Below are 10,252 nucleotides of genomic sequence, written 5' to 3'. Positions count from 1 at the left end.
ACCAGAAATCCACAAAAAACCTCCAAATGCGGTCTAACTAAAGTCCTCCAAAGCTGCTTCCTGATGACTTCTACTCAACTATGAGTCACGAGGAGGAACTATTTTCCATGGGATCACTGTTGTTTTTGCTTTAATCTCTCAAAGATGTGCACTTGGGCAGTATTCCATGAGATGCTGGCCAATTTTTCACATTTGCCCTTTCAGCTGCTTTAGTCGGAGTGGTTCAAGAGTGTTATGACTTTTGGCCAAGTGTATTACTGTTGCTCCCTTGGTTATAAAATGAACTGGGAGTTGAAGATTGGAAAGGCTGCATTTGGAGTCATTATACTGACTACTTGCTACTTTCCGTTGAGCTTCGCATTAGAACATAGTGTTCATTTTCCGACTCCCTGCTCTAGGAAGATGCCATGTAGCTGGAAAGTATGCAAAGAAGATTTACGAGGATGTTGCCAGGACTCGAGGACATCAGCTCGTGGGAGAGGTTAGGCATGCTAGGACTTCATTCCTGGGAGCGCAGGGGCTTGAGTGGTGATGTTACAGAGGTGTTCAAGACCATTAGGGTATTAGATATGGTGAATGTTTGTTTTACCCAGGGTAGCAGAATCAAGGAACACAAAATGCTGGGAGTAACAGCAGGTCAGGCAACATCTCTGGAGAATGTGTATCGGTGACATTTCGGTTCCGGACCCTTCTTCAGACAGTCAGGGAATGAATAAACATTTTGCGTTGGAACCGTGCTACAATCAGTCTGAGGAAGTGTCCTGGCCTGAAACGACGCCTGTCTAATCTCTCCACAGATACTGCCTGCCTGAGCTGCTGAGTTTATTTATTGATCAAGATTCCAACACCTGCAGTTCCTTGTGTCTCCATGGTGTAGTCTACCCCTGGTTAATTTCTAAGAGTAATTAATGCGTCCAGTTCTCTCTTCACTCCACTGCTGAGCTCATTTCCAGCAAGACTCAGATGCATGAGTGACCGGTCAGGATTGGAAGACAAGGCATCACACAGAGCTCGACCCCCTTCATCCCCTATTCCATTCCCGTCCAGGTCTAATTTACATAGACGTCTATTAACACGGAGCACTTGTGCCAAGTATTTTGCCCCTTCGTTGCAAAGGACATTTTCATCGAGGAGGAGATGGGAAATGTGCCTACAATCCTTCAAAATGTCAAACAATTCCCTCCATCCAGTCAAATCCACACCATCGTTCTGGGACAGTCCCAAATATTCCAGGGGTGGGTTCATGCTGAGAAACGAAGCCACGCATTTCAGACCTTGATTGGTGAGTTGGTTTGAACCAATGTCAAGTTCAGTTAGTTGCAGCCTCTTTCTCTGGAGATCGGAACGCTCCCCTTCTCCACTACCAGTCTTGGTTTCCTCTGCATTCTCGGCCAAAAAGAGGTCAATGAGTCCGTGCATCAAAATGCTAATGCCTTTGTCACCCAAATTGTTTCCGTGTAACCTGGAAAACGTGGCAAGCACAGTCTTAACAGAATATGTCCAATGCAAGAGATAGACCGTGTATCGCAATCCTGACAGAAATCTGTAACTCTAATCCTAACTGTTACAAATACATATTTTTCCATGTGAAATTTATCAAACTTTAAATGTTGTAGAAATCAAAACAATACTACAGATCCTGGAAATCTGAGGTAAAAACAAAAATCGCTGGAAACACTCATCAGGTCTGCAAACTCACCTGAAAGTACCCTAAAGTTGTGTGATTGGCTGGGGGGGGGGGGGGGGGACATGACAACCTCGGTGCTCAGATGCAGAGGGGTGGCTGCTGGAGATGACGGATGGTGCTTTTAGGTTAGTTTAGCTTATTGTCACGTGTACCGAGGTACAATGAAAAGCTTTTGTTGCGTGCTAACCAACCAGCGGGAAGGCAATACATGATTACAATCGAACCATTCACAGCGTACAGATACCTGATAAGGGAATAACGTTTATAGACAATAGGTGCAGGATGAGGCCATTCGGCCCTTCGAGCCAGCACCACCATTCAATGTGATCATGGCTGATCATTCTCAATCAGTACCCTGTTCCTGCCTTCTCCCCATACCCCCTGACTCCGCTATCCTTAAGAGCTCTATCTAGCTCTCTCTTGAATGCATTCAGAGAATTGGCCTCCACTTCCCTCTGAGGCAGAGAATTCCACAGATTCACAACTCTCTGACTGAAAAAGTGCAAGGTAAGGCCTGTAAAGTCCGATTAAAGATAGTCCGAGGGTTTCCGAAGAGGGAGGTAGGTAGCAGTTCAGCACTGCTCCCTGAACTACTGCCCACCTCATCGGGGACGCTCGGACTCACCCTAAAGTTCCATGATTGGTTTGGGAAGTAGGACATGATGACCTTGGTGCAAGGATGTAGCGGCGTGGCTGCTGGAGGTGACGGATGGTGCATTTGGGGTTTGTTACGGCGATGTTGGCAGAGGCACCGCCAGCAGCCGGGCGAGCGAGCAGATCGCATGCAGCCTGCAGTAGCTGCACATTGGGCCAGGCTGACCCCATACCTAACCCACGCCACGGAGTTCCTCCAGCAGTCTTTTTTTGTGCTCAAGGTACAAAAGGCGTTATCTTGGTGGAATTAACAACCAAAGTGAGAGGAGACTTGGATACAGCATATGCACTGAATGATTGAAACCAATTTATGTTGTTCAGCACCAGCAGTGTCTCATAACTTTAAACATAGAAACATAGAAAATAGGTGCAGGAGTGGGCCATTCGGCCCTTCGAGCCTGCACCGCCATTCAATATGATCATGGCTGATCATCCAACTCAGTGTCCCGTACCTGCCTTCTCTCCATACCCCCTGATCCCTTTAGCCACAAGGGCCACATCTAACTCCCTCTTAAATATAGCCAATGAACTGGCCTCAACTACCTTCTGTGGCAGAGAATTCCACAGATTCACCACTCTCTGTGTGAAAAAAAACTTTCTCATCTCAGTCCTAAAAGACTTCCCCCTTATCCTTAAACTGTGACCCCTTGTTCTGGACTTCCCCAACATCGGGAACAATCTTCCTGCATCTAGCCTGTCCAACCCCTTAAGAATTTTGTAAGTTTCTATAAGATCCCCCCTCAATCTTCTAAATTCCAACTTCTTCAATGGTCAGCCATGTTGCTGTATCTGGTCACTATTGGTTTTTATTTTCCATGTTGTGTTTTTGTGTGTTGTTTTGCAGCACAGGATAGGATTGAAACAACATGAACAACTGAGATATATATGACCACCAAATACCTCCACTTTTACAGTTCTCAGTGATAATGTTATTTCAAGTGTTTAATTGCCATACGAGAGATAGCAGGGCAGAAATAGATAGATTCTTGATTAGTACGGGTGTCAGAGGTTATAGGGCGTAGGCAGGGGGACGGGGTTAGGAGGGAGAGATAGATCAGCCACGATTTAATGGCGGAGAAGACTTGATGGGCCGAATGGCCTAATTCTACTCCTATTCCTTGTGAACTTATGTATTTGCAACAGAACAATTAAATTCGTACTTTCTGCAGCTTACCAGGTCTGTAAACGCCACAACACAGTGAGAAGTATACAATAATCAAAATTTGTAAAAGGTTCATCAGCAGTTCGAGGAGCCTGAAACCTTTGCATTGAATATGTCTCTCACTTATCTCCACTTTTAGATGTCCAGCATCTGCAGCATTTGTGTTTCATTGGAAAATCAGTTCACTTTCGTTGCTGCAGGATGGGATGCTTATATGAACATGTCAATTAACCCACAGATTAGAAGAGTTGACATTCATGTACCGCAATGAATCAGTCGTCACACGCAGTGCGAGTAATGTGCTACTTACAGCAGGCACTTGATTGAGGGCTTGGCTTTGAGGAGCTCCACCAATAGCTCAGCGCTGTGCGGGCCAAGGTTATTTATATTGAGGTTAATTGTTTCCACTTGCGATTGGCTGTGGTTTACCAGTGCGCTGACAAGTATTTCGAGGAGGTCATCAGTCAGCCCAGTGTTTCTCATGATCAGCTCCCCCACTGATTTGCAGGCTGCAAGCACAGTGATAACGTCTGCAACCTTCAAGTGGGACCAATGAATGAACTGTGAGGCATTTTAAGTGGCAGAGACCAACCCCAACCTTTACTGTACTCAAGTCTGAAGCGAGAACTAATTTGAGAATTCCTTTCATTTCTCCGCTTGGCTTCAGAAAAGTCCCACCCTATCCAACCTCTCCCTGTAACTCAAACCCACAAGCCCAGGTAACATCCTGGTGAATCTCTTCTGCGCACTTTAATAACATATATGTCTACAAGCCTTCAAACGCCTCAACTATTCAGATAAAGCCTAAAAAAAGTGAAAATTTCCAGATGCACATGGAGAAAGAGAGCATGCAGACGGATTGGCTATGCTATAAAGTTCAAGAATCTTTTAAATTGTAACTTTATGATTTACAAGTCCCTGGGCTTGAATGTTCTTCCAATTGTCCAACTTTAAGATGTTTGAAATCAGATCCCTGCACTTTGTGGAGTTTTTCAAGAGATGTAGTTTCATAGAGCTCGTATTTGTAAGCTTTTAAAACATATTTGTAAGTGAGCCTGCCTTATTAATTAATCCACTCTGTTAGGGAACCATTTATGACAAACTGCTTCTATATTTAGCATTGACCTGGGCGCACATAACCTGGGTCTCTATGACTACATTTATCATTGTCACACCCGTAAAACAGCTGCAGTAATGTGCAGCCTCGGTCCGCTTCTGTTTTTGCTCACACATCACAACAATTGCAAGAACACCTTGCCCTGCTCCATACTAAAACAATTCAAGAGAGAACATACTTGCCTGTTTTCTCAGTGCATCAACTGCCTGGTGATCCTGTGTGCTGCCACTTAACGTGGCTATATTGTCCTTATTTTCTGACGCTAATTTACCCGGCTGCTCAGTTGCCATGTTTTCATCCTCACCCCTGCGCCTTCCTGGTTTGGTGCCAGTGTGACCATCCTCAGGGTCTCGGTTGCGACGTGAGGGCAGCTGACGATCACAAGTGCAACCTAAATCACCTGGTGACCGGAAATTGGTCTTGCAGCCTGTTAAAATCTGCTTGTCTTCACTCGCCTGAGGTTTGGTTATGTTGCATGAATTTCCATGTGCTCCGGGAGACACCTGGAGGTAGTTCTGTTCATCCAGTCGCTTCAAAGCATTGGGTTTCTGACTGGAAACATTTCCCCCACTGATCTCTTCATTCCAGGTCACTGCTGGAAAGCAAGTGCATTCCTGGCTACCATTCAAACAATCCATGGAAGACATGCCCATATTGTTGAATGGTTCATGTGAGTTAGTTTCTGGTAGACTGCCACCACTTTCTGCAGGGACCAGCTTTATATGATGGGGGTGCTCTGTTCTTCTTTGTCGTGTAGAGTCACTGCTCGCTGATATCTCATTTGTCTTTCTTTCTGTCAGTGACGCTGGAGTATTGCGCACAATGCCCTTAATTTCTGTCTCCACATTGACCGGAAATTGTCCAAACTCATCTGTTTCCTCATCTGCAAAAGTTATCAAAACAGAAGCAGTATTTCTGCTATGAATTATACATTTAAGAATCACTTTCTTACAGTAGGAATCTAGAGTGTTTAATTGGCATGTGTACCAGCAAGAGAACAATGAAAATGATGTCGGAGACCCAAGAAAATGTATAAGCTGGAACTCTGAGCATTAAAACAAAGTGCTGGAGGAACTCAGCTGGTCGGACAGCATTTGTGGAGAGAATGGACAGACGACGTTTCAGGTCGGGACCCTTCTTCAGACTGGTGGAGTAGAGGGGAGAAAGCTGGAAAAGAGAGGTGGAGGCAGGACAAAGCCTGGTGAGTGATAGGTGGATACAGGTGAGAGGGCTTTTGATTAACACATGGGTGGAGTAAGTAACAAAGACTGGAGAAGAAAAGGAGACAAAAGGGTGTCAGGTACGAAGAGAAGAGGGGCTAAATGTTTCAATGTCCTTTTCCAACACTGGGTGTCAGTGTCAGGTACGAATACCAGGACTCTCCAAACTTCCCAGGGAATGGTGGCTGGGAACAGCCAGAATTGGAAAATGTGACTGTTCGAAGTTCAAAACATTCAAATAATCCAATCACATGGCATTTGAAGCTATAACCTTTGTGGTTTGATATTAATGCCTTAAATTGTGGTCAAGATGGAACATAGAACAGTACAAAAGATAGACACCAAAAGCTGTAGTAACTCAGCGGGACAGGCAACATCTCTGAAGAGAAAGAATGGGTGACCTTTGGGTCGAAGCCCTTCTTCAATTCGGGTCGAGACCCGAAGCGATACCCATTCCTTCTCTCCAGAGATGCTGCCTGTCCCGCTGAGTTGCTCCAGCTTTTTGTGTCTATCTTCAGTTTAAACCAGCATCTGCAATTCCTTCCTGCATAGAACAGTACCACACAAGCCCTTTGCCCACAATGTTTGTGCCGTACATGATGCTCAGTTAAACTGATCTCTTCTGCCTGCACATAATCCATATCCCTCCATTGGCTGCATATCCATGTGCCTATCAGAAAGCCTCACAAACGCCACTATTGTATCTGTCCCCACCACAGCCCTGTTAACCTCTCTCTACGTTCGAAAACAAAATTGCCCCGCTCATCGCCTTTTAAACCTCACCTCTCCCACCTGAAAGCTATGCCCTCCATTCTTTGACATTTCCACCCTGGATAAAGGTTCCACTTCGCTACCCTACCTGTGCCCGTTTGTAGTTAATTGATTTTTAAACTTTTGGCAGGGTTAACATTGATGTTGAACAGTGGTAATCTGTTTGGTGAGCTGGGAGTGGTGACAACGTGAGCTGGCTGGGTTGTTGCAGTATATCCCTTCAATAGCATACACTGCAGGTGTTGTGCACTGGTGACCAAGAAAGTGGATATTTAATTTAGTGGTGTAGTATTTCGTGATGTGCTTAAATTATTCAAGTGTTAAATCATTAGCCGATGTATATTTAATTTGATTTTATGAGTTTTAATTTGTTAACTAATACAGTATGAGAAAGCATGGCAGAGGTAGATCATTTGGCCCAACAAGTACTTGGTGGTGGTAATATTGTATGTGAGTTTTTGTCCATCTCCGCCACCTAAGCTCAGATGAATTAATCCTGGCCCAGGTTCTCACTAAAAACATTGTACCGCAGCCCCTGTCTGCAAGCCCCTCTCGAGCAGTTAGTATTGGTATTGGTATATCCTTGTCACCTGTAGTGAGGAACAGTGAACTTTGTTTAGCATGCAACCTAGGTCAATCATAGCAATCACGAGTACAATTAAACCATACATGAGATTCAACAGGTGTGTAAAGAGAAAGACAACAGAGTGCTGCCTTTAGTTATCTGGTTATAGTTATCTAGTTATGTGATTATTGACTGTTTCATCCTTAATATCGTACTGTCTATGACTCCAAGTTTAGTTTTTGTTCATATGAACTAAATTAGCCTCTGTAACATCATCTTACTCATTCTCTGCCTCTACCCACGACCTGACGCACGTTTTTGCTGTTTATAGAGTTGACTCGTATCCGCTCATGGACGAGTGGAGATATATAAGAGAGGATGGTTGTATCGGACCTGCACGCAGAGTTGCCATGCTGCGGCACCATCTTGCTAAACATTGGTGACCACATGGTGGTGGGAGGGGGTCTGAATGGAGTCTTTTGCAATAATGGACCAGAACGAGAGGTTGGGTTGACCGGTTAGACCAGACTTTTCCCGCCTGCCACTTTTAGATTCGTCGTTAAGCCATCTCCCGCTTCCCACTCTTGTAAAACCTACATGTTATTGGTTGCCTTCCATGAGCGGGCGGTTTCTTTCCTTTCTCACTCTCCTTCCAGTCGTCGCCTCCACTGGCCTCGCTTGTGGCACTGTGCTCTGCCCCAGGCCACGTGGCCTCAGCACGTTTGAGGGCTGAGGCAAGCTTCACTCGAACCCGTGCAGCTGGCTCTGCCTCAGAGACATCCGTGGGCGTACCTGGGGAACAAAGATAACCCCTTCAGGTATTGGAGAGAGGAAGATGATGCGGGGTAGGGCTTCAAAGTACGTTACATCAGGCGGACGGCTTTTCCTCTAAGGTAGGTGAGTCTAGCTGTAAGCCTTTAGCTTTCTCTTAAGTGGGATAACTTAGAACTAGTGGGAATGGGTGATCGATGGCATCGACTCAATGGGCCAGAGCTTGTTTCTATGCTGCATCTCTAAAATAAATTGGTAACGTGGATGTTTGCCAACAGTATGCTGGGAGGGGGGGACATGAAACCAAGTAGCTTCATTTTCAGCTGCAGTCCAGCCCGTCTCCCCAGTTTCCTAGGAAGCTGGCTGCTCTTGGTCGGGTCCAGGAGTGGGTGTGTGGAGTCGGCCGCTCCGTGAGGTAGGTTGGGTGCGTTTGGCCGGGTTCTACAGGGATCATTGTGGAATCAACAGCAGAGAAAAGTCTAAAGGAAGATGGAGGAAACTTCAACGTCACAGCACATACGAACACTCTGCAGGAATGTCAATTAGCATGTTGACCGCATATGGATTCAGTTTTGTCTTTGGGACACTGATTGGACCATGCCATCCTTCATCTATTTTCAGGAGGTGATGTAATTGTGCGCCAGATGGACAAAGGGTAAGACGAAGACTCAAGACTGAGGCCACGTGCAGACTGGTGGGACAGCACCTCAAATTCCACTTGGGTAGCTTACAACACAATAGACAATAGGTGCAGGAGGAGGCCATTCGGCCCTTCGAGCCAGCACTGCCATTCAATGTGATCATGGCTGAACATTGAATGCACATGGAACTGGACATAGATTTTGGATTTATATTCACAGAATTAGTTGAGGAGGCATGAGACAATCTGTTTCTTTGGTGTTTAAACTAAAGTAAACTAAACACAGAAACCAAAGAAACATTGCAGGAGAAGGGGGAAAATGTAACTATGCCATTACCTACTCTGGTGACACCAAATAGACAGACTGTCTAATGCCTCCTGAACTATACCCGTGAATATAGATCCAAATTCACCCATCTATGTCCAGTGTGAACGCTATAACACTCATTCCTCACCATCTTCCACTGCGTCTCTCTGTGTTACAGAGGCAGGAATTTGGTCTTCCAGATTATTTCTTTTCCTCTGCCTTCTCCCTCTGCCCCGTGTCTTCTCCCCATCGTCTCCATCCACACGGTCACCGAACCTTGTCTCAATGTCCTCTCTTGCTTCCCGTTTCCTTGCCCTCCTCCTCTTTATTTTCTTCTTCACCCTGCTGCCTTTCCTCGAGGCACCACTGTCCCCACTTTCCCGATCACTGCTTCCTCCACCTGCATTTGAAGTATCTTTCTTCCGTGGCCTTCTTTGATTCTCAAACAGTTTACGTCTGGTATTTTCACCATCGCTGGAAGACTCTTGGTTAACCTGCTTTCTGCTGTACACAGTATTATCCGTTCTCTCGGCTCTTTGACATATCCTTCTCATTGGATTGGTTCTCCTGTACGTCCTACCTCCACTGTCAGAATCCAGGATTTGTGAGGACATTTTTGTATTCAACAGGTAAGCACTCTTGACGTTTATGTTTCGCTGGTCCGTATCACAAGACTGGCTTGATTTCCATCTGCTCGCTCCTGAAGAGTCCGGAATGTTCACTGTGTTCAGGACTTTATCGTTCGAGTTGCTGGAGGAACCATCACTCAGAGTCATCTTGCTCTCTCCCACATCACTCCTGCGGAAACTGGATGTTGACGTTGCCGGCACTGATCTTGCCAACCTTTCCAGCTGTTGGGAGTGAGGGGTGGAGGCTAGAAGAACGTAAAGCAATTTGTTTTAATGTGAGTATCGAGAATTGCTTCTTCCCAGCAACTATCGGGCTCTTGATCACTACACAACACCAACTAGCACAGGGCACACCTGGTAGAGGTGCTGCCTCACAGCGCCAGGGACCAGGGTTCTATCCTGACCTCGGGTACTGTCTGTGTGGAGTTTGCACGTTCAGCGGGCTTGTTTCGTGCTGTGTGACTCGGAGGTGGAAGTGTAAGCTGCTGAGATGGCAAAGCCCATCACCATGGTGTCTTTGCAATCAGCCAATGAGCGGCAGTACCCAGAGCCAAATTGTTCATGCCCTCACCACATCCAATTATCACCCAACCCCGTTGAAATGTCTTCTCTCTTTCCCAACATCTTCAAGCCCAGATTTCCCACACTTCCCTCATTCTTCTCTTCCTCTTATGGGCATTTACAACTCAAAGTTGGCGTCATCACATAGAAACATAGAAAACAGGTGCA

The sequence above is a fragment of the Rhinoraja longicauda genome, unplaced genomic scaffold, assembly GCF_053455715.1.
Source record: "Rhinoraja longicauda isolate Sanriku21f unplaced genomic scaffold, sRhiLon1.1 Scf000342, whole genome shotgun sequence".
NCBI classification, from domain to species: domain Eukaryota; kingdom Metazoa; phylum Chordata; class Chondrichthyes; order Rajiformes; family Arhynchobatidae; genus Rhinoraja; species Rhinoraja longicauda.
The sequence above is the reverse complement of the archived record's forward strand: the minus strand, read 5'-3'. Positions refer to the sequence as shown.